At 39.8% G+C, this 25,176-nt stretch overlaps 1 protein-coding gene and 1 long non-coding RNA gene across 3 annotated transcripts in view; one reads left to right on the forward strand and one right to left on the reverse strand.

The window, feature by feature from the left end:
* Positions 1 to 25,176, forward strand: part of LOC147722440 (aromatic-L-amino-acid decarboxylase-like) — a 592,216-nt gene that overhangs the window by 371,353 nt on the left and 195,687 nt on the right. The gene's annotated exons all lie outside the window — the stretch shown is intronic.
* Positions 1 to 25,176, reverse strand: part of LOC147722441 (uncharacterized) — a 52,654-nt gene that overhangs the window by 10,459 nt on the left and 17,019 nt on the right. Inside the window, exons 2-4 of the long non-coding RNA XR_015309875.1 lie at positions 16,874 to 16,957; positions 11,756 to 11,807; positions 10,805 to 10,889 (exon numbers count right to left, since the gene is read on the reverse strand). This is a non-coding gene — a long non-coding RNA (uncharacterized LOC147722441). The remainder of the gene's footprint in view (positions 1 to 10,804; positions 10,890 to 11,755; positions 11,808 to 16,873; positions 16,958 to 25,176) is intronic.

Genomic DNA, 25,176 nt, shown 5'->3' on the forward strand with positions numbered 1-25,176 from the left:
CTTAGCACTGTGCTTACGAAAGTCTGAGGGACTAGGGCTCCTTCCAGGAAGGTTCTAGAGGGTGGTGATATCTGATTGGCTCTTGACCAAAGTTTGGTCCTTTTTACAAAACGACTTGGATATGTTACTAATGAAAGGCCTCTGGCCTATTACTATGTATATGTCTTTATAACATTACTCTTTTTATGTACCGGGGACTCCCACCCCGACGACGGGGAATGATTCAAGCATGTGAATCTATGAAAGATACCAATACTGGATAACTGCAGTTACAAGTAAGTAATGCATTTCTTATGTTATGTTAAAAATAGTCTTGTAGAGCGCTCGGCTACTCGGGCAGAGTGTCCCGGCGCTAAAAGAGACCTGCAGTGGCTGAACAGAGAGAGAGCACAAGATTACTGCACAAACAACAACGTCTTAAGCTCCTTCCTAAAGGAGAGGAGATTGTTCAGCTTTCTAAGAGATAGTGGCAATTTATTCCACAGTTGGGGCGCCAAGAGTCTATACGAGCGCCCTCCAATACGAGCTCGGTTGACTGCTGGGACAATAGCAAGTGCCTGAGAGGCAGAGCGCAGAGATCGGGCAGGGTGGTAGAAGCGCATCCTTTTCCTTAAGTAGGAGGCCCTGATGCTGTGGAGAGATTTAAACGCTGTGATAAGTGTCTTAAAGTGGATGCGTTCACGCACTGGGAGCCAGTGAAGAGAGTTCAGCAGGGCGGAGGAGTGAGACCTTCTGCTAAGGTCAAAAATAGCTCTTGCGGCCAAGTTTTGAACTGATTGCAGACGGGTAAGTAAATACTCCGGCAAACCCAGGTGGAGTATATTGGCATAGTCCAGTCAGGAGCCAATCAAAGCTTGAACAATAATCCTCCTATGGGCAACTGAAAGAAAAGGAAGACATTTCTTGAGAGTTTTTAGAAGGCCATAGCAGTGGCCTACAACAGTGAGGATATGGGGTTTGAAGATAAGACCATTATCAATTTTGACACCCATATTTTTTGCCAGTGAAGTAGTCGATGATGGGGGATACATATCAGAAGACCACCATGATTTCCATTTGGCATTGGGAGGGCAGCCAAAAAAGAGGACCTCTGATTTGTCTGAATTGCATCTAAGCTGATTCAGTTGAAACAAGAGAAAACAGCAGAGAGGCAGCTCATGATATTGTCGCCGGAAAAGTCAGAGTTCTTATTGCAGGTAAATAGAAGCTGCGTATCATTGGCATAAGAAATAATCTGGTCTCCATGAGCTTCAACTAGCGCAGCCAATGGGGACAGATATATATTAAAAAGTGTTGGACTTAGAATGGAGCCCTATGGGACTCCAACCTCCAGAGGAGGGATGGAAGCTCTAAATGGGGGAGCCCAGATTGATTGTTGGCGGCCAGATAGAAAAGACTCAAGCCAACTGAATACCGTCCCTCTCAAACCAATCTCCTGGAGTTTTGAAAGAAGACGGTTGTGAGGGACGGTATTGAACACCCCAGAGAGGTCCAACAGGACCAGCATAGCCTTCCCACCATTATCCAGGACTTCTTTGATGGACTCAGTTACCTCGAGCAGAGCAGTCTCTGTGCTCAGGTTTGAGCGAAACCCCGATTGAGTGTTATGATGAATATTATGGGCTTCGAGAAAGTCCGAGATGGTGGTGTGTACATGTTTTTCCACAATCTTAGCAAATGCAGGAAGTAAGGAGATGGGTCTGTAATTAGAGTGGGCGTGAGGGTCCAGGTTAGGTTTTTTAGCAGGGGAAGAATATGGGCTTTTTTTCCATGAGCTAGGGACAATACCTGACTTAAGCGAAGAATTGAGTACAGGGTTGATGATGGGATTGATAATATGTGCCATCTTGGCAAGAAACTTCGCCGGGCAGGGATCTGATGGAGAGCCTGACTTTATCTTCAATAGTAGCTCGAAAGAGACTTGGGGAGAGAGTAGAGGAAAAGTCGAGAGCGTACAGCTCTCCGGAGGAGAAGAAGGTGCAGGAGAGTTTTGGTCAGAGTTACCAATGGACGATGTTGATAAGAATGTAGACTGGATACTTTTGATTTTATCAGCAAAAAATATGGCCAATCGATTAATCCAAAGATTGGACGGAGAGAACTTGGATGTTTGAGTAGTGGGAGAGGTAAATTCCTTAACTATCGAAAAGATTTCCTTATTATTATTCGCAGCTGATTAAATTCTTTTGGCAAAGTGTATTTTTTTCTTGACAATAATGTCTTTGTGATAAGTTTTAATCAACATCCTATATAGTGTTTTCGACAAGAATCATAACATTTGTGCCAGGCTCTCTCAGCCTTTTTACATTGCCTTCTGCTATCGTGCAGAGCAGGAGTGAACCATGGCACAGATGCACAAGATTTTTTTTTAGAGCGAATGGACAGAGGCGCAAGCTCATCTAAACGTTGAGTAAGCCAGGACTGGAAGAGAGCTAAATCATCTGCTAAGTTGCCTGTTAGCGGGCATGGGTGGATGGCAAACCAATGGGCAAGCATATCAGGTGTAACAAGGTGATATGGGCGAGTGGCTGTTGACTGGGGCCTGGAGACAGAGGAAGCGGCTTTGGCCACGCGCGTAATATCAAAATTCAGCAAATAGTGATCCGTCCAAGCCAAGGGAAGAGGGGAGGAGATAATGATAGGAATCGTGGAGAAAATTTGGTTTAGAGTGTGACCTTTATTATGTTTAGCAGTAGAGAAGAAAGGAGTAAGACCAAAGGGACTTGTGACGTCCAGGAGCCTTATGGTGTAAGCTGTATCTGACATGTCCATAAGAATGTTGAAATCACCAAGTAGCATGCAATGCTTATATTTAATGATGAAGGGAGAGATGGCAGTGTGAAGGTCCTCAAAAAAAGAACCTACCTGACCAGGCGGTCTGTATACCAGTAGTCCGGCGCAGGAGTGGTGAGGGGAAAAAGACAGAAGGAAACCAAGTGTTTCAGCTCCGTGAATATCGCCAGATGGAACAATGGAGAAAGAATAGCGACTATCAGCCACAATCGCAACTCCTCCTCCCCTGCCCAGCGACCGATCTTTCCTAAGAATGTAATAGTTTTAAGGAATAGCAATGGAAATGTCAGGACTAGAGGATTCTCCTAGCCAAGTCTCTGTCAGAAAAAGACATGCAGGCTTTGACTCTGTTAACAAATCAAAAAGATCAAGGGCATGTTTACTCAGTGAACGCGTGTTGAGTAACATGCATGGGTAATTGTTATGGTGGATCGCACTGACCGTCTCAGAGACGAGAGAGTCAGATGGAAGAGGGCCCTCCTTACTGGGTAATATAGTGCAGGGGGTCCAGCCGCAACCAGAACAATGAAGACTAACATTTGGATTGCTTTGGGTCAGAGAGCACTGACAGCGAATTTCTCTTCCCACAGTTTTTAAAAAGTCTGAGTCGTACCTATACAAATCAGGAGTAGTGGCCAAGGGACCATTGGCGTGGCCTGCCCCTGACGCCTCCGGGACACTGACGGGCGCAGATGGACTTTCCTTTGGCGCACCTTCGGCGCACATCAGGCGCGCCCGCTGCACTAGTCCGCTGCGCATCCTCGGAGGCATCTGACTAAAATAGGGAAGAGGGAGTGAGTCAAGGAAGCGCTGAAGACTAGCGTGCTAACCCCTGTTTCTCCCAAAATGGCGGCCACGCTGCAAGCAGCGTTAGACAAAGTGAGCAAAAGGTAAGAATAATTCACAGTTTTAAAAATTCAAATGGATCACAATGAAAAGAATCAAGCGCACAGATCGTCTATTAAATCAGGAGCGTTTCTGGCAGAGCTTTCGCGCACGTTCCCGGCTGAGCCTCAGGAACAGGTCAAGGGGCGGCGTTACATTGGGAAGTTAAGTAGTCAGGGAGCGCTGAAGACTAGCGTGCTAGACCCTGTTCCTCCCAAAATGGCGGCCGCGCTGCAAGCAGCGTTAGACAAAGTGAGCAAAAGGTAAGAATAATTCACAGTTTTAAAAATTCAAATGGATCACAATGAAAAGAATCAAGCGCACAGATCGCCTATTAAATCGGTAGCGTTTCTGGCGTTTCTGGCAGAGCTTTCGCGCACGTTCCCGGCTGAGCCTCAGGAACAGGTCAAGGGGCGGCATTACAGGGGGGCGTTAAGTAGTCAGGGAGCGCTGAAGACTAGCGTGCTAACCCCCGTTCCTCCCAATGGCGGCCCCGCTGCAAGCAGCGTTAGACAAAGTGAGCAAAAGGTAAGATGTGCATTACATTTCGCCACAGTTGGAATTCTGAATGCATATAAAGTCTGCAACCAAACTCGTAATCCTGTGAAGTCTATATAGAGTATTATAATTAAAAGATATTTAAAAGTCCATGCTACCGAACATAGCTGTTAATCCAAAGTATCAAACACCTTAGTCCCAGAGAGCTCACTCGAGCCGATAATATGTCCGCTCATAGTGTCCTCTGACCTCAGCTGCAATGTTGAAAGAGTTGCCTGCCAAGATGCAATTATCTCAGAAGAGATGGGATGATAATAGTCTCACCTCGGGGTCACATTGTCCAACATTGAGTATGTTTCTTAACTCAATTTAAATACTTGAGCCCGTGCATCACACCCCTCGGGACTACCGGTCCCATTATGCCACACAATAGACAGTTACTTTTAGCAGGCAAAAATCAATTAATGTTGTTTTAGCTGGGTCGGACTGGTTGTTGAATAAAACCGGGGCTGAGGAAAATGTCAGTATATCACCATTACCTGGCAGCATGGATGTAGTTTCATTCAGACATAAAACTGGGGTTGAGGGCGACCCCTTAACAAAATGATGATATTACCGGAACCACATCACCACATCGTTTGCTTCAACGGTGCCCAGTCACCGGAAAGTGCCAGTATTCCAGCGAGGCATTTCTTGTAGCAGGGACACAGGATCCCATGCTGGCAGTCACGAAAACTGCCCCGCTACGAGACCCCCGTCTCTCACCACAGTCATCCTCATTTCTCTTCCAGGCCACACATCCCGGGGCTCCCCCTGTAGCACTCACGTACTCCTCCAAACAACCGGTCTGAAAGCGAGATCCACAAATGACTGGTGTCCCATGAAAAGCGTGACGACCCCTCATGCTGCAATTAACTAACAAAACATCCAGCTCCAATAAAGAAAACTAGATGGAAGACTGTATATATGTATTTTGCCACTTCACCTAACGTAGTAAGGATGAAAAAGCTGTGTCTTTGATTCAAACTTTTAATGTATATGTTGGTTGTTTGTCAGACGCGTTTTGCCTGCACATTAGGCTTCCTCACCAACAAGTTAATAAAGTTTGTTCAACCATTTTAAACATCCTGGTTCAAAACCCTATCATGTGAAAACTACTAATGCATTGAAATGGAATACAGACCTGTAGTCTTTTAAACACAAATGTGTAAATTGATATCGCAATCCTGATGAAGAGTGAATATTAAATTACATAGAGCAAATTGTTGAAGTTTTAGCCAAATAACTGAATATTTATAAATCAATTATTAAAACGTATTTACATACTTGCACTTGGGACTTAAAACAATTCTTATTAGATATTGAAAAAAAGTTTCATTACCCAAACCCTGTATACATGACAATATCTAAGCTTAGCTTCTTTAATATATTCTGCCCAAGTAGGCATATAAATCACGCCTTAGTGGGGCGAAAGCAACCTTGAGGCTTCGATAAATCTGATGAAAATACTTGTCAAATATGCTGCAATAGATCGGGCAGTGTTAACAGATGAAATTAAAAAGATTATTGAAGAATTAGAAGCAGCAAGCCAGAATGTTGAATGTAAAGAATTGATTGAGAAAATTATAAAAGACATCAGTGAACGCTTAAGAAAGCATGAAGACAGGATCAAAAGCCGCAAAGTGCATACATTTTCAAGAGATTTAAAAGATTGTGAGCTGGGACAAATTTATACTTTTTCTAAAAAATTAGATCACGCTAAAAAGATTAATGATAAGAAAATAAATCCAAATGCATTGCCAAGCACATCCGGAATAGAGCAAAATATTGATACAGATGGGGATACTGTGTCGTTATCTAGTGTTACAAGTGCAGAGAGCAACAATTTATCAACCTTGGGAAGCAATCCAGTTTTAAATTTGAGCGCAGAGATCGACTTTTTAGTTGAGGACAGGCTGAAAACACTGCGTCCAAGAACGAAGACTATCCAAGAAAAAGGAGGAATGCCAGACGCAGGGCAAGAAGAAAAAACCAAAAAACAACAGCCAAAGAAAAGGCGGTGGTTCAAAAAGATAAAACAATAGATTTGACAATTACAAATCTGTCTACAACCACGTTAACGACTGCTGAAGAACAATTACTTGCCCTGGGACTCAATTTCTATCCAGAAAGCTCTTTTAATTATGCCAACACAAGAGCCAATGTTTTCTGCTTTATTAGAAAACTAAAACTAAAAAAGTTGTTCACAATCAAAGAAGGAAGTAATAACAATCAAGCCACTATATTCAGTCAAATGACCCACCACTACAAGTGATACAAGCAGTGGATGAAAAAAATCTTTTAAGCCTCCATGATTTGGCAGCATCAGGATCAAATCAAGTTAATTTACTTGAGTAAGATTTACCTAGTACACAAGAGTGCCTTGGAGCAATAGAAGTCAAACAAAGGGGAGCAGGAGAAAGTCCCTTTAAGCCAAAAAGTGTATTTGTTCCCAACATGCCCAAAGACGCAATAGACATTTTCCATGAGTGCATTGTGGAAGACCTGAATAAACTGAATAGAACTGTGCAAAAACATAATCAAAACACAAAGAAAAATTACAACATGGAACAATATGCCAAGCTTATGAAAAAGTTATCTGAAAATCAGGAGATAATAATAAATAAATCAGACAAAGGAGGCAACATTGTCTTATGGCCTAGAAGTGAATATATAAAAGAAGCCATGAGGCAGTTGGGGGACACACAATGTTATTCTAAATCAAATGGATTGGAATATAAAAAAGCGAAGGAAGAAATAAAGAAATTGTTATACGAATATAAGAGAAATGGTTTGTTATCTTTGACAGAATTTAAGACCTTACATGTGGAACATCTGGTTATTCCAATTTTATATTTAATACTGAAAGTTCATAAAAATGTTTTACCAAGGCCAGGCAGGCCTATAATTTCTGCAATTAATAGTGTGGCGGAACATGTGTCCCAATATATAGATTTTTACCTCCAGGACCATGTGAAAAGTCTCCAAAGCTATGTAAGAGATACAGGTGATTTTTTAAATAAACTTTGGAAAATCAAGTGGAACAGCAATTGGTGTCTAATTACATTGGACATTGAATTGTTGTACACGAGCATTGAACATGAGGCAGGTCTACGTGCAATTAATTATTTTTGGGGTACTGAACCATGGGAATATTACAGTCACAATAAGATGATTATTGAACTAACTGCGTGGTGCCTAAATAATAATTATTTTTTGTTCAATAAAGAATATTGGAAGCAGGAGCGAGGAGTAGCTATGGGATCCTGTTTCTCACCCAGCTATGCGTGTTTACACGTAGGCTGGTGGGAGAAACAGGTCCTTGAAAGCACACATAACAGAAAAAAAGTGAAATACTGGCTTCGCTTCATTGATGACGTTTTTGCAATATGGGAGGGGGATGTGAGGAGTGCAGAAGAGTTTGTAGAAAGCTTAAATGTGAATTCCTGCAACCTACATTTTACATCAAACGTCAGTACATCCACTGTTGAGTTTTTAAATGTGCGTGTGACAGTCACTGACAATAATTTAGAAACAGTTTTATTTATAAAGAAGACTGCTGGCAATAGCATTTTGCATGCCAGCAGTAGTCATCCCCGTCATCTAATTGAAAGCATTCCTGTGGGCGTACTACTAAGACTGAAACGTATTTGTAGTAGCCAGGAAAATTATGAGAGATGGGCAAAGGAAATGATAGATAGACTCAGTGATAGAGGGTATTCTAAAACTACCCTTTCCAGAGCCTGGGCTAAAACTGAGGAACATTCACGTGATTCATTGTTGACCCCGAAAGATCTAGTGGTCAATGTGGATACTGAAAGTCCTCTGCTTATAACCACAGTTAGCAAACAGGAAAGAAAAATTAAAGCCATTGTCAAAAAGAATTGGCCAATTGTTTTGACCGACTGTGTTTTGGCGAGTAGATTACCAGAGTCACCATCTATCACCTTTAGGCGAGCAAGATCCATGAGGAATCAATTAGTTAGATCAAGCCCAGAAATTAAAACAGACGGGGTGTTGTTCATGCAGATAAAAGGGTTCTATAAATGTTCATCATGTAGAGCGTGCAAATTTGGTATAAATACGACTCATTATAAAACCCCATTTTCAGACAAGAGTGTAGCCATCAGGGGCAGTTACGGATGCCACACTGAGTATGCTGTATATGTTCTGACGTGCACCTGTGGGCTTCGCTACATGGGTAGCACGAAGCTGCAGGTGCATGTCAGAATATTGCAGCATCTCAGGGCAATCGTACATATTGACGCTGCTTATCCGGTGGCAAGACATTTTAAGACAACACATAATAACAATTTGAATTGTCTGTCCTACTTTGTTATAAATGCAGTAGAACCACTACGAAGAGGGGGAGATAGTGAAAAACTATTAAGAAAAATAGAAACTCAAATGATAATTGAGTTAGACAGTAGGAATCCCAATGGGCTAAATAACGCAGCAGATCAGCACCACTGTTTATAGAACTCCATTTAGAGAATAAATTAGGGCCAGGGCTGCATACAATCAGATTTAAAATATTAAAAGGAAATGATTTAACATATTACCAGTAAAATTAACTCTAGAAAACAATCAATATATAAAATAATTGTCTGATCAAATGGAAATAAATTAATGATGCTCCTTTTACCGCCAAATGATTTTTACCATATATAAAATATTTTCGGGTATTTTTTAAGGAATTTAGTACTGTACCTCACTTTAAGCACTTTATAATTCACAAGCACTTTAAGCAGCCTTTTAATATGTTTATAAATTGTAGTGTATTGCATTTATGCAGAAATAATGACTCGTGGTATTTAAAAATATAATGCAACTCCAAGGGAGAGTTACTTTGTTATATTCAACCCCTTTTTTGTAAATATGTACAGACTCACATGAAGAGTGAGAAAGCTATATAAGATCTGCATTTATATGAATTTTAGAAATTTGTATATTTATGGTTTTAAAATATAAATTATTTGTATGAGAAAAAATTATTTTGCAATTAGCTAATATGTACATATCGTAAAAAGTGTTTATATATTGTGTTTATTTATAGCAGAATTTTGCACAATGTTATCCGAATTGAATTTGGGGTTGCAGCAATAAGGCATTAAAGCCGAGTATAAGAGTCTGTAGTCATTTAGTTAAATCAATGTATGACAAACAATAATAATATGTTTCACTACATCGTAAAAAACAAGAGGCTAATTGCACCAGTATGTCGTTTATGTCTATGCTGAAAACACATCACATGATCATGTGAATGGTGGGCGGGCAGTTTGTAAGAATTTAAATACCACATTTGCTGCTAAAAACTTTTTGTGTGAGCAAGAGCACAGCTGTGCTCGAAACACGTCGCAGCAGAGCAGGGAAATAAAATACCTTCCTGCCTGGTTCCTTGTGGTCCGTCTGTGTTGCTGTGATATATATATATATATATATAGATATATATATATATATATATATATACATAGATATAGGATTAGGACCTTGTTTCCATAGGGAATCCACAACATTCTATTTGGAATAACTTTGATGCCGGTGGACGAATCTTCGCAAATTTCTCCATGAAAATGGCCTGCTCCGCTCCACTCCTTCTCTGAAAGTTTGGGGGTGAATTGTCAAGTGGGGGCGGAGAAAAAGGGGGATCCCAAAATGTGATTTCCCCATGCAATTTTCCATAGGGACCTTTAGCCAGGGCTACAGCCCGAACGGCTGAACGGAATTACACTAAATTTGGCAGAGAGGTAGAGTTTGGTTCGCAGATTGTGCTTTTTGTTAACTAGTGTTATTCTATTCAGTAGTTTCTGAGAAAATTTAAAGTAAAATCATAGCGATATCTACAGACGAAGTACAGCACGCATACGGAAATCTGTACAATTACAAGCACGAGCTGCATGCTGATTGGCTGTCAACTGTCTGTCAACACTCCAAACCAGGAAGTGTTGGCAGCCATCTTGTTCGTCGCTAGAACCGAGTCACAAGAAAACAAAGTTGAGAAATAAGGAAAGGGGGCAGGGTAGAAACATCCTGACCCTCTAGGCTTGCTCAGGGGGTCGTACATGGATCTTTAGGCCCAAAAGTTTTTAAAATAAAAAAATCGTGTTTTACCTGTATGGTACTTGTATGCGGTGGAAAAGGGAAAGAAAAACTAGAAGTCCGTTTTATTCTCGCAGAGTCTGGAGTTGGCATTTTTTTGTTGAATAGTCAGGCAGATTTACCAGCTCCTTGCTCCACTTTTCCTATGTTAAAAGTGGCACAAAAGTGGCGCAATTAGCTTGTAGATCTGTTTCTCAGATTGTTGTAACCTATCTGTTGTCACTGCTCGGAGGTAATTATACATTTCTACACAGTCAAGCTGCTGCACACTACCCACTCTCCTTTCACAAATAAAGGTAACACTAGTATTTTACGTGTGCAGTGTGCTAGTACATTTCACTTCTGTTCTAGTCCCGCATTCAAGTGGTGTCTGTATGGAAGTGCCTACTGCGTTACTGACACAAAAGTGGCACAACAGGATTGTAAATACGCCAACTTATTTCTAATGCATTGCAATGGAGGGATTGTATATCTAGGCTGCTGTGCTTACCTTGTATAAACACTGCAGCCACCGGGGTTCACAACTTGAATTTAACTGTGCTTCTACACGTCAAAGTAGACAGCAGTGTCTATAACTTTAAAAGAGAAAGAGACATGATGTCACAGAGAGTGAGAGAGATAAAGAAAGAGAATAAAACATTAAAACTGTCTCGCAGAGTCTGGAGTTGAGATTTTGTCTTGAAAAGTGAGACGCAGATTTACCAGCTCCTTGCGCCAGTTTTCTCATGTTAAAAGGGACACAAAAGTGGCGCAATAAGCTTGTAGATCTGTTTCTCAGACTGTTGTAACCTATCTGTTGTCACTGCTTGGAGGTAATTATATATTTCTACACAGTCAAGCTGCTGCACACTACCCACTCTCTCCTTTCACAAATAATTTGTTGTTGTTTCGGAAACTAAATTCTTTGTCACCTAGTGCCATTGACGTGATTGAAAGAGGGTGCTCTACGTGTCGAAGAAGCCTTCACTGTAATCAAGAGAGTTAACCACTTCAATTCAGATAAGGTTCTATACAGCAGAGTGGAGATAGCAGCATCCAAAACTTTAAAAAAGAAAGCAAAACGATGTGATAGAGTAAGAAAGAGAAAGAGAAAAAAGGACATTAAAACATAGGAGAGACACACACGACAGGGGGGGTACCTGAAACCAGAGGCGCATCCACAGTGAAAAATATCGGGGGGGCTTAAGTACAAGCAAAAAGAAGAGTGGAGCTGCAGGGGCTGAAAGCGGGGGGAGGACATCAAAGCCTCATTGAGAAGCAAAATGTCTTTAAAAGACCTGTGACGTACTCTGGTGCGACAGTGTGTGGGCCGAGGAAGCTATGTCATCGTAGCTGAAGCCCTGTTAGCCCAATGTGTGTTTTGCGTGCCTGCTGCATACTACACATTCTCTCCTTTTACAGATAACTTGTCGTTGTTTCAGAAATAAACTTCTTTGCTCACCTTGTGCTATTGCCATCGTGCTTGTTACATAATCCATCGTGAAGCTGTACATCTAAAAGATATTAATAGAAAGATGTTATGATTGGTAATTGTTTCGTTTATTTATTTGGGAGATTTATTGAGCGCACAAATACCCGTGGGTGTCTCGGCGCTTGTGAATAGAGCTAGACTGCAGAGTAGAGTTTATTGATTGAAAAGCCATGTCTTTAACTGTTTGCGAAAGTTTATTAAAGATATGCTGGTCTTAAGTTGGTACGGTAGGCTGTTCCAAAGTTTGGCCGTTGAGATGACAAAAGATCTGTCACCCCATGAGACCTTCATAGTTTTTGCGACCTCTATGAGAAGAGCTGTTGAGGAGCGCAAAACGCGTGTTGGCTGGTAGGGGCGGAAAGAGCGTCTCAGAAAAACGGGTCCAGAAGCGTGGATTGCTTTGAAAGCAATACATAGGGCTTTGAACTTTGTTCTGAGTCTTACTGGCAAACAGTGAAGCTGTCTGATGACTTGCGAGATAGGTCTGAACTTGGGTGTCCCTGTCTCCAGTCTGGCTGCCGCATTCTGCACCAACTGCAGCTTATTCATTGTTCCTTGTTGGGCGTTAACAAGAAGTCCATTGCAGTAATCGATGCGGGACAAAACCAGAGTGCTGACTAGAGTTTTAATCTTATTAATAGGGAGATAGGGAAGAAGTTTCTTTATCATTCTTATAGTAAAGAACGATGAGGAGACAACTGCATTTGCATGATACATGAATGACAACTTATTATCAAAGATTACCCCCAGATTTCTGACTTTGGTAACCGGGGTGGGGGTGGGTCCGAGGTTTGCTGGCCACCACGTAGGAGACCAGACCGGAGCGAGTTTGCCGAAGATTATCATCTCCGTTTTCTCTGAATTTAATTTGAGGCAATTCTCAGTCATCCACGCACCTATTGCACGCATTCCGAGTTGAAAATTAAGGGCCACCTTCTGTCCATTGTTATTAACAGTCAGTACCAGCTGGGTATCATCTGCGTAAGATGTTAAAGAGAGATGAAGTGATTTAATGATCCTCGCCAAGTCTGCCACATAGATGTTAAATAGTGTTGGGCTTAGCAAGGATCCCTGGGGAACACCGCAAGGTAGGACGAAAGGTGCCGAATTAAATTTGCCAAAGGATACTGACTGTTCACGATTGTCTAGAAAAGAGGAGAGAAGGATTATAGCAGTTTGAGAGATTCCTGTTGCCGCGACACGGTCGATCAGAGTAACGTGATCAACCGTGTCGAAGACTGCAGAAAGGTCTAATAGGATGAGAACTGCAGCCCCCCGCCATCCAAAATCATCCTGATTTCGTCGGAGGCTTTAATTAGTGCGGTTTCTGTCCCATGTCCTCTCCTGAATCCAAATTGCGAGTCATCCAGACAGTTGTTTTGATCTATATTGTCTGTGACTTGCATGTTCATAATTTTTTCCACAATTTTAGCTGCAAGTGGGAGACAGGCTATGGGTTGATAGCTGGTGACTTTAGAGGGATCAAGAGTGCTTTTTTTAATTAGAGGTTTTATTATAGTCTTTTTCCAAATCGAGGGAAATACACCTGATTCGAACATTACGTTAACGATGTCGGTAAGCTTGTATCCAATAATTTCAGGTGATAACTTGAGTATAGATGGAGGGCAAAGATTGTCCGGTGAGCCAGAATTGATGGTCGTGAGAAGGTGGGATACCAGTTCAGGGGATACTTGGCTGAACTTCTGAAAAGTCGGATTAACTATGGTGTCATTGGTGGAGGTCACTATTTCCGGATTACATTTCGATTCTTTAGGTGAGGGTAGAAAGGGATCATTGACAATTTGTCGCTTGAATTGAGAGTAGATAGCGCAGACTTTTCCTTGGAAGTATGTTGCCAAGTAATTACACATCTCTTGAGTAGTGTCTACAGAGGCAGGTTTGTCTTGTCCCGATAGATGTGTGACCACCTTTTAGAGGCGTTTAGTCGAGTCATGTGCTGACTATATTTGACTAGAGTAAAATCTACTTTTTTCAAGGATGAGCATGTGTTTATATTTGGACAATTTTTGCTTATAGCATAGTCACTCCGCAGGGTCGTAATGTAGTCGCCATTTACGTTCTTGACGTCTACAGCTTTGTTTTTCAAGCCTGAGGGTCTGGTTGAACCATGGAGCAGAAGGAGAGACTCTATTAGTCGATTATCGTTTGGTGGGCACTGTTAAATTGACTTTATCCTGGATCCAGTTAGTGTAGTTAGTGGCTGCCAGTTCGGGATTAGGTATAGCAGATATCTGGGAGGCGAGCAGTTTAGAATTAAATTCGGCCACATCGATACTCTTCCATGCTTTAAAGTGTATGGGAGCGTCGGGTTTATTGGCCATCGTGCGGGTCGACTTAGTTTTGATTTAAAATAGGACTGCAGAGTGATCTGTCCATGTAAAGGGGAGAGTATCTTCAAGGGTGAGTAGGTTATGGTTGGAATATAGGCCATCTAGTGTATGTCCCGCGGAGTGTGTCGGGATAAAACCAATTGCCTAAGTCCTACCACATCACATTCTGAGAGAAGGGCCATAGTATCTGGATTATCCTGGATTTCCAGATGAAAGGTAAAATCTCCCAGGATGGCAAAGTTGTTTTCCCCTGCTACGGGCCTAGAGGAGGCCGCCCAAGATGGACAAGAAAGCAGTTCGAGGACCCGGGGGCCGGTAAAGAAGAATACCTTTAAAGGAATTTGAGTCTGGAGTTACGAAGATAAAATTGACTGCTTCGCAAGTGGTGGTAGGGATGGGTTCAATGCGCAGTGTGAGGTTGTTGCGATGTATAATGGCGAGACCTCCTCCTTTTTTAGGGGTTCTCTCAAGCCTAACATTAGAGAAGCCCTCTGGAGATGCAGTAACAAAATCTGGACCGCAAGCAGGGTCTCCCCACGTTTCCGTTAAGAATAGGATATCTAGCTTCCATCTATCAATGAAGAAGGCTATTTCATATTTGTGTTTCGACAATGATCCTACATTGATGAGGGCTGCTCGAATGGATATGGGGGCATTATTTTTATTGTGTCCCGAACGGACCCATGAGTGGGGATATTTTCTTAACATAAAGGGGCAGGTAGGACAAACGAAGGAGGAGCGGGTTAAGCCGTCTAAATCCATGATCTTACAATTGTGGAGGGGCTTGTTTAAGGCTTTGAGATGCTCCTGTTTATATGTTAATGTGGGGGGGGGGGCACAAATCTTGTGAGAAACCGGCAGGGGGAGGCCCTTGGCCCGGCGTGGATGGGCGCAGACGGGCTCTGCCATTTGGAGTTAGATAACATCGCACTTTTACACACGTTCATTGTAATATTTCTATGAACTGTTTGTATTGGTAATATTCCGGACATTTCAGCGATTATAAAAACGTTACTGCTATTGGGAAAAAAATGTATGCATGTAAATTAATACACTATATAGGAGTGCGTTCGTCTAAAATACTAAGTTTCATTTTTATATATAGACAGCTACAACCCTATGACTCCTTCCGATGCGTACTCAAGTCTCACTGCTCACCTTTTCGTGGAAAAGACACCTTCTTCATGATGTAGTCCCGATCTCCAACAAAGAAGTGTCATATATGATGCCGAGTCTTGATATCTCTATGGCTAACGACATACTTGTGCTCCCATCATCATCATTTTTGCAGGTTCTTCACCCGCTCAGTGCTTTGGCACCACTAACTCAGTGACCAAAGAGGCCACCCATGAAGTAGTGGGCCCCTTTTTTGGTGCTTTGGGAACAACTCTAAAATGGCGTACAACACGTGCGCTCTGTCTTTTTTATACATACAGTCACGTGTGTATTGACGGGTACGTTGAATGGGTGTGGTGTGGGTGTATACCAGCCATGAGGGAGTGTGTGTCGATCTGACAACTAGACCTGCAACTAAGAAATCACTACAATGGAAATTTGGGCCTTGTACTGTTGTTGTGTTTTCCTGGTAGCGTAAGAGTGGCTTTCTTTTTTCTATGTGACGTTACAATACAGTCACCATGTATGTAGCTTATTTTTTGACGCATTTTATTGTACAATGCGTTTCAAAAACTAGTTGTGGTAGGGTGCTTTTAAATTAAACTGTGTACTCTGCTGTTGAGAGTAGAAGAATTTTTTTTCTATTTTCTATTCTATCATAATTGTGCTGACTTTTCTCCTTTAGCGTGCAGTACTATATTATTTTATAAAATGCACAGCTGTTGAAATCATCTTTGAAAGAAGAATAGAAGCATGGAAGCTGCTCTCTGTGACGAAAAGCAATGCCGGCTCCCGCAGGAAGTGGGGAGCCGCCTGGGACCGTGGAGGCCTTAGGGCTCTTCCCACGGTCTGCAACGTTACATTTGAGCCCCGTGGGATGGGGGCATCGGGGATTATAAACATTTGTGATAAAAGGCTATTTTTGTATGGTGGATTTATCGTACGCGTACCAAGCACGTATTGGTGACTTACGGTGCGAAGAATGGAAGTCGTCCCATAAGCGTACTGAAGGAAGAAAAAGAAGAATATTTTTCAGATATTTATGAAGTGTATGTGTTTAGATGTTGGGTCGCTCTAAAAAGAGCCCTTGTGTTTATTGGGAGATTTTAGTACCTACAGGTAGGTACCAATGTAGAGTCTAAAGTTCAAGAGGAAGAGTCTGTTACCCTCATCTGTAAAATGTACACCGTCTCTCCTATAGATGTCATGCATATTGAAACGTAGATTGTTGTGGTAGATGGACCCCATTCGATAGTCTCGGAGAAAGGCAGAAACAGATTTATTCACATGTTTCCTAGCTTTCTCAATCTGTTGACAATAGTGGTTGGACCAGTTCCATTTCTGTCTTTGGCATATATTAGAATAGACAAAGGCAGTTTGGGGGAAAAGTGTCATCAATTGTGCAAAGTTGTCCTTCATAAGCATTTCCTGACCTACCCCTGTCAAAGTGCCTAGGTCATTGCCACCACAGTAAACAATTACGAGGTCAGGGTGTTGGAGATGTAAAAAGGATTTCACTAATGGCATCAATTGGTGCCACTTTAATCCTCTCTGTCCAATCCATGTAATGTCTACATTTGGTAAACGTAGGTCTTTGTGAATTATTTTCTGTTCTGCGTACCTTTGGCTCCAGAAAATATAGCTGTGTCCCACAATCCACACTGTAAGCATCTTGAAGAGAGGTCTGGATGCACTCTGATGGTCTCTGTAAATGAAATGGCATTTTGAAAAGTAAGATTTTTAAAAAATGGTGGACAACATGCAGTTTTGAAAAAAGAAAATAAATGATTAGTTGTTTGACAACATTCTACACAGAGCTAGCATGCATGTTTCTGTTTTTTAAAAGCCTGATTTTTATTGGTTATGAAAAACTGATGGAAAGGAACATTACATAAGATAAGCTGGTATATTCTCAAGTCAAGCACACTTGCTGTTTTAATTTGCAACTGTGTGATGAACTTTTTACCTGTGTGCTCAGTTAGGTGTTTCCTGAAGTGTTTCTATGGTAACTGGCAGAATGTGGAATGGGGGAGGGGTTGAAAGTTTTGTCAGTTGGAAAGGGTACAAAAGTTCAAGCACTAGAAATGTGCGTTTCATTTTGAATTAATGTGTGAAGGATTTTAATTGGTCATTTACATGTATGTATGTGTAAAATGAGAGGGAAAATGTTCCATTTCATTTTTGTTGTATTCCATTTCGTTGTTCTTCTGCAAACACTGAACTAAAGAGATTCTGTATAAGAATATCTACTGTGTGAGTGGCATTCTTCTTAATCTACAAATCAATTTGAAAGGTGAGTTGATAAGTTGTATGGGAATGTATGTGGTGCATCTTTGTACATTAAGGAATTATATTCGTCCCTTTTTAAACGTTTCATAGTAGTAAATGTGTTTTGCTATAATGCATGCTGTTGTGTTTTTTTGTTTAATATCACATTATGCGTCTGTGTACATTAAGGAATTATATTTGTCCCTTTTTCCATAATTTCTAGCCTCTCTTTTTATACTCCCTTCTCTCTCCTCTTACTCCTTCCTCTCTCTCTGTACTACTCTCTTTTTCTCTGTGCTCATATTGCCCTTTGTTGTCTTTATATTTTCCTGTCTCTCCTCTTATTCCTTCTTTCTCCTCATTTTCTTCCCTCTTTCTTCATATTTCATTTTTTTCTTGATACTCCCTGTTCTGTCCTCTTTCTCGTTTCTCTCCCTCTGTATATACGCTGAGCAGATTTACAAGCCCCTTGTTCATCTTTGTTGTTTTATTGTGTTAGTTTTTTTGATGTAATAGTGGCAGAAATAATGTAGTAAATTGCATATGTATTTGGAAAATTAGTCAGTGTTGTTCACTGAAATGTAGTAATTATATACATGGAATATGTATAGTCAATTAAACGTTTTTCAGCAGTAAATGGTAAAATGCCTGGTCTCATATTTTTTTGTCTAATATCACACTGGGCATGTGTGTACATTAAGGAATTATGGGGCATATTATCAAGCCTGGGCGATAAAATGATTGCTGCTTTTTCTATTGGGATAATGAGAATGATAATATGCTCTATGGAATTCCAATCGAAGCTCATGTTAGATGTCCTTCACATTTAGCATGAGCTTCGATTAGAAGTCAATAGAGCATATTATCAAGCTTATTATCGCCACGTTATCGGCAGTTTCCTGCCGATAAAGCGGCGATAATTTTACCACCCAGGCTTGATAATATGGCCCAATATTCACCCCTTTTTAAACGTTTTACAGTAGTAAATGTGTTTTGGTAAAATGCATGGTCTTATAATTTTTTGGGTAATATCACACTGTTCATCTGTGTACATTAAGGAATTATATTCGCCCCTTTTTGCATATTTTCTACACTCTCTTGTCATACTCCCTCCTGTCTCGTCTTACTCCTTCCTCTCTCATTATACTATCTTCTTTTTCTTATATTCTGCTCTCTTTTTATACTTTTTTTTCACACTTGCTCCTCTTTTTGCATTTTTGTCCTCCTCTTTATATTCTCTCTTGTCTTTATATTCACCACTGTCGTCATAGTCCTTACTGGCTTCTCATAGTACTCCCTCTCTCCTTATACGCTCAGTCTTCCCTTATATTTGTCTTTTCTCAACATTTGTGTCTATTTACATTCCTTCCTCTTTCTTCATATATACTCTTCTGTTCTTATATTCTCTGATTCTTCTAATTATCGCTGTTCTTTGCAGGTACTCCCTATTGTTTTCTCATACTTTTCTTTTTCTTCTCAGACTCTTGTCTCTGTACTCACATTTCTCCTCTCTTTTCTTATACTTCGCACTCTCTACTAATATTGCCATCTTTTCTTATTGTCACATTCCTCTCCTCATTTTCCACCCTGTTCTTATACTCCCCTGTGTTTTCATATTCTACTCTCTCTACTCTTACTTCTCCATGTCTCCTCATACTACTGCGTTTTTCTTATATTCCCTTTTATCCTATACTCCTCTCTGTGTTCATATTTTCCTCTTTTCCTTCATATTTCTTTTCTATTCTAATTTTCTGTCCTCTCTGTTTATACTTCTTAAATCTGTTCATATTGTTTGCTCTCTTCTCTCCTTGACTCCCTGCATACACTCTGCAGCACTTTCCTCTTATTCTCAGTCTTTTCATTCTGACCTCTCTCTTTATATTTGTTGCTCTTGTCATACTTCTGCCTCTTTCGTCATACAATTTTCACTCTTCATAATCCTCCATTTGTTTATAATCCTTCTTTTCTCCCCATACTGTATCCTCTGTTCTTGCACACCCCTTTTTTCCTTATGCTCCACTTTTCCTCACATTTTCCGTGCTCTCTTCTGGTACTGTTCTCTCTCTCCTTATACACGCTGTCCTTTGCTAGTATTCCTTTTTTGCTCTTATAGTTGCGCGTCTTTTCACATATTCCTTCTTTTTCTTTATAGTCTTTCTCTCTCTTCTTATAGTGCCCCCTCTGTCTTCGCACTCTCTTTTTTCTTCTTATACTCTTTCTTCTCTCCTCATATTTCCATCTTTCTTTTCATACTCTCCCTTACCTATTCATACTTTCCAGTTTATTCATACTCCCTTTATCCCCTTATATAGCAGTGTCTGTTTATACACCCCTTTTTCATTATATTTTCCCTTGTTTCATACTCCTTCCTCTCTTGTTGTAAGTCCTTTTATTTTCATCGTCCCACGTTTGTCCTCATAATCCTCCCTCTCTTCTTATAAGTAATATAATAGAATATTTCGTATATTTATTTTTGTAATGTTTTATAATAGATTCTGTTTATCAATACTGAAAAAAATTTACTATGCCTATGAAAACTCAAAAAAGGAGTACTGTGCACAAAGAGAAAAATACTAGTAGTGTATCTGCAACGAAAAAGAAAAAGAAGAATAAAGAGAACAATCATGGAAAATCAACTGCTGAAAAAATATTGTATAGTAAAAGGAGAAAAAAACTATTTACGGAAATTAGGAAAAAAATGTTTTATAATAGAGTTGTGTCTAATTGAATTAAAGAAATTAAGGAATGTAAAAAAAACAGCATTTTATAAGAAGAAGAAAGGTATAGAAAATGTAGTTGAGAAAGCTTTGGAATTCAAAACAAAACTGTTTATTTTAGTAATCAATAGAATTAGATCACTAGATAAGCCAATCCATTTAATGAAGGCCAAAAGTAGGTGGAGAAGAGTAATTAACAGAAGTCATTTTTGTGATTTTTTTGGGGTGAATGGAAACATGGTTCAAGTTCTGAGCCTTTTTTTAATGAAGAAAGTTATCTTCATAGTAATGATTTGTTGCATGCAGTTGGCACTGGTGGTCGTGCTTATGAGGTTAGAAATGGTTGTCCTATTGAGAAAGAGAAAATTGTTCCTAGAAATGCAGAAGAGGTGTTAGCTGATGAAGTTTTATGGAGACGTCGTAAAGCTCCAGTGCACACTTGGAATTGTAGTGGTATTTGTAGTTAAAGGCAAGAATCTATTGATTTTTTACGCAATTTCTTACGTAACTATACTAAGCAAAGTGTTAAACAAAAGATTAAGCTGTTGCAAGGACTAGACCATTGCACAGTGAGAGAAAATACTGGTTTGCAAGGTCATTCTCCGGCTTGTCTTTCTAAAAAAGTATGTCAAAGTGTTTTTCACCATTTCAGTACGTTAGCAGTACATCGTTCTGAAATGAGGAAATTAGTCAGAAGATTGTATTATGCAAAAAGTCCAGCACTAATGTTAAAAAAGTTGAACAGTGCTCTTTTGCATGGATCTGTATCAAACGTAATGAATGTTTGTGTTGAAATTGAGGTTAGTTATTTTGGTCCTGAGGAAGACTGCAGAAATTGAGATATTAACCCCTTGCATGCTCATGACGAGCTCAGCTTGTCATGAGCTACAGTGCTCTGGTGCTCATGACGAGCTGAGCTCGTCATGGCCATTAGAACACTCGCACGCAGGGATAATTCCCCTGCTGTGCTGAACGTTCTATTGAAATGGGTGTGGACGTGACGAGCTCAGCTCGTCATGAGCGCAGGAGCACTGCACCGGGGCGCTGTGCGCGTCCCCCCGACCCCCAGCACAGCCGGAAAATTACCCCAGCAGCCAAGGGGTTAATAGAAGGAAATGTAGAAGAGAATGTACAACATTGTAGTACAGAAAATTTTGAGCAAGAAATTACAAAGTTTAAGGTGATTTCAGGTGAAAGGCTAAATTATTCTTGTATCTGTTGTTGACGAACTCATTATAAAAATCAGACCAGGACTGTTGATTTGTATTTAAAAAGTGAAAAGGAAAATAATAATGAGTGGAAGGATTTTGCAACTTATTTGTTGGTAGAGAATTGTTTTAATTTGGGTTCTGATCAGCGTATTTGTTAATATTGTTATAACAAATTAGATGAGAACAAAATGCCTGCTAGAGCTGCGCATAATAATCTTGAGTTGGTAAATATTCCTTCTGAACTGATGGATTTAAATACCTATGAGTCTATTCTTATTCAATGTGTGCATCCATTTCAGGCTATTGTTCGTATGGAGGCTAAGACAGGAAAATTCAGATTTACAGAGAGGATTAAAGGGAAGAGTTGTACATTTGCCTCTAGATTTAAAGAAAAATATTGAAACAATTTGTGTAGAAAATGTAGAGGTTGAACCTTTAGTTATTCTTGTTTAATGGCGCTCCTACTAAGAGTAAGAAAATCTGGCAAGAATTAGTGGATGTTAGTTGTCGCTATATTTGATTATACTTGCTCGTAGAGAAATTTGTAAATCCTGGATAAAAGATACCACACCAACCTATTTAGATTGGATAAATGCAATTAAATATACAATGAACCTAGATAGAGTAAACTGGAAAAGGAAAAAGCATTTCTGGATGCCCTGTATTGCCTGGCTGGATAAGCTGTGATAGAAATGACTCAAATCGTCCAATGATTATGCCTTTTTGCAGATTAATATACCCATAGGATCAGTCCCATTGCTGGCAAGTTAGAAGAACTGCACTGTCCATGTATGAGGGTATTTGCGGAAAGTGCATCGATTAAGATTTTCAGAGTTCATGATAGGTGAGGGTATACATCTGCTGCGTAGTGGATGGTACGGACAAAGTGGACCCTGGGCATATCTTTGGCGTATGAGGACACCAAAAAAAAAAGAATTAGTGGATGTTAGGAAAGTGAAAAAGGCAACATGGTATCTGGTAAAAAATAATCAATATTATAAAAATGTGTATGTGAAAGAAGAAGAAATAACTGTAGAAGAAGATAGTGACTTGCCATCTGGACAAATTGAAAAATCGGATGTGTCCAGAACTGAAGAAATCTATGAACATTACAGTGTTCATCCTCTGCATTCTAAAGAAGTGATGGGGAATACTATAGAGTTATTCCAAATGAAAGAAGCAAAAGGAATCCCCATTAGTGTATGGGAAAAAAGCTTGGAAGCTCGTTGTTTTCCTCAGTTGTTTCCCATAGGAAAAGGAGGACGATATGATGACCGACCTGTGCAGATTCCTGCATCTGAATACCGGACATCAAGATTATATGCAGAAGATCCAGGATTTCAACAATGTATTCCGTATTTGTTTCATCTTTTGTTTGAGAGTAATTTGTCTGGACTTTCTTATGCAGTAAACCATATATTGAAAACAGGTGTACATCTGCAAAATGTTTCGGCAAAGGAATTTATGGATAAAGTACTGCAGAAAAATAATGTTTTGGAATCTCAGGTAATTAATCTCATGGCTTGTCAGCATGGTACTAATGAGAACTTGTACCATTGTCATGGAGGACTGAAATGTATGCTAAGGAGCTTAGGAACTCCTACATGGTTTCTTACTCTAAGCTGTGCTGAATATGCTTGGGATGATTTACTTCAATTTCTTCGAGAGGCAAATCCAAATATACTAAATATTGAATACAAGACACCTGGAGAATTGTGCTCTTTGGATCCAGTTAATGTATGCAGGTATTTCAATCATAAAATCTAAGCTATGATGTCTTTTATCACCAATAAAAAAAATACTTTGCTTGAAGAGGTTCTGGATTTCTTTTGGAGAAAGGAGTATCAAGCGAAAGGTGCTCCTCACATACATATGCTAATATGGATCAAAGATGCTCCCAAATTTGGAACTGAGTCAGATGATACTGTGCTGTCTTTTACTGAAGAATATGCTACATGTGATATACCCAAACGTACACAAGATAAGGACTTAAGACAACAAGTCTTACGATTCCAAAGCCATGGGAAATACTGTTGTCGAACGTACAAATCTAAGGACAAGTTCTACACCAAATGTTGTTTTGGATTTCCACGTTCTGTGATATCGAAAGGAAGAGTGAACAGTTTTATGTCATCTTTGTGACATACTATCACAAGAAAGTCTCCAAAAAATACCTACAACTTAACAAGAAATGAAGAGTCAAAATACATAAATGACTACAACCCGGTCATTTTGTCTATGTGGAATGCTAACATGGATATTCAATATGTTGCAGACAATTCCATTGCTTTTGCTCGATATTTAACACCATACATAACCAAATCAGAAAAGACAGAATTGAAGGAAATGTGGGAAGAGATTTCCCACGAGAAGAGTCTAAGTAAGAAATGATATAGTTACAGTTTGAAGATGTTATCTCATCGAGAAATTGGAGCGTATAAATGTTCAGATCACTTATCATCTGCTAGTCTATACTCCAAATCTAGAAGAATCATTTGGGTGAGTTTAGGTCTTGCTGCAATACGAAATCGAGTACTTAAATCTGTACAAGAAATTGAATATTTAGCTGAAAAAGAGCCAGAAAAATACAGATATTGTGAAAAACAAATATGTTGGATACATATTATCCAAATAGAAGTCATCATATTGAAAACATGTGTCTCTATAAAGTGCTTCAAAACTATATTTTTAAACGGAATATTATAGAAAACATCAATAATGGTATATATGCCGTGGTTGGTTCTGAAGGATGTTTGGACATTTGATTAATCAACTGAGTTGTGAAACTCCTGACAAAACGGAATTTTACTATTTAGCTCTTTTGCAACTTTTCAAGCCGTGGCGTTCAGAATTGGAATTACTTGGTGTTTTTCAGAGCTATGAAGATTCATTCAACGCAAGTAAAGGTAGTATAAAATGTTCTGTTTTTGCTAATTATGTGAAAATGTTGAACAACGAAATTGAGCAAGAAGCTACAATTGCAGCTGAGATTGCTAGAGACAGTTCTCAAGAAAGTCAAACTTCTGCTCCGTCAGGACCCACTAGGAGAACTAATTGTTCAAAATGAAGCAGCAACTGCTATGGAAGCGGTGGAAACAGCAATGTATCAAGCTCAAGAAGATGTACCAAACTTAGGAAACTTAGAAGAACAACTAAATCTTGAGCAGAAAGAAATATGTGAGCAAGTGAGAGAACAGTTTGACCATGGATTACTTCATGAGAAGAAAGAGTACTCTTGCTCATCATTTGAACCTATCCGAATGTACGTGAGTGGACAAGCTGGAACAGGCAAAAGTTTTTTAATTAAAGTAATCACAACTTTTCTACAGAAAATAACTTAGTCGCATTTGTCTTGTGTTGTCACTGCTCCAGCTTGATTAGCAGCCCACAATATTAAAGGAATTACTTTACATTGTTTATTAATGCTACCAGTAGAGCATGAAAACTAATTAGAATACCACAAGCTATCTGGAGAAGCTTGTTGTGAAGTTTCAAGAGTCTTGAGGAAAATGAAACTTCTCGTTATTGATGAGGTAAGCATGGTATCAAACTTAATGCTTGCCTTTGTGCATTTAAGAATGCAGCAAATTCTTAAAACAGAGTATGACGTATTATTCGGAGGAAAACATGTCATAGTCTTTGGAGCTCTTCTACAACTTACTCCTGTAAAAGGATAACCAGTGTTTAAAACACTGGGGCATGAAGATACCAGAAAGTCCTTGGGGAAC

This window comes from Lissotriton vulgaris, chromosome 4_1 (genome assembly GCF_964263255.1).
Source record: "Lissotriton vulgaris chromosome 4_1, aLisVul1.2, whole genome shotgun sequence".
Lineage (NCBI taxonomy): Eukaryota > Metazoa > Chordata > Amphibia > Caudata > Salamandridae > Lissotriton > Lissotriton vulgaris.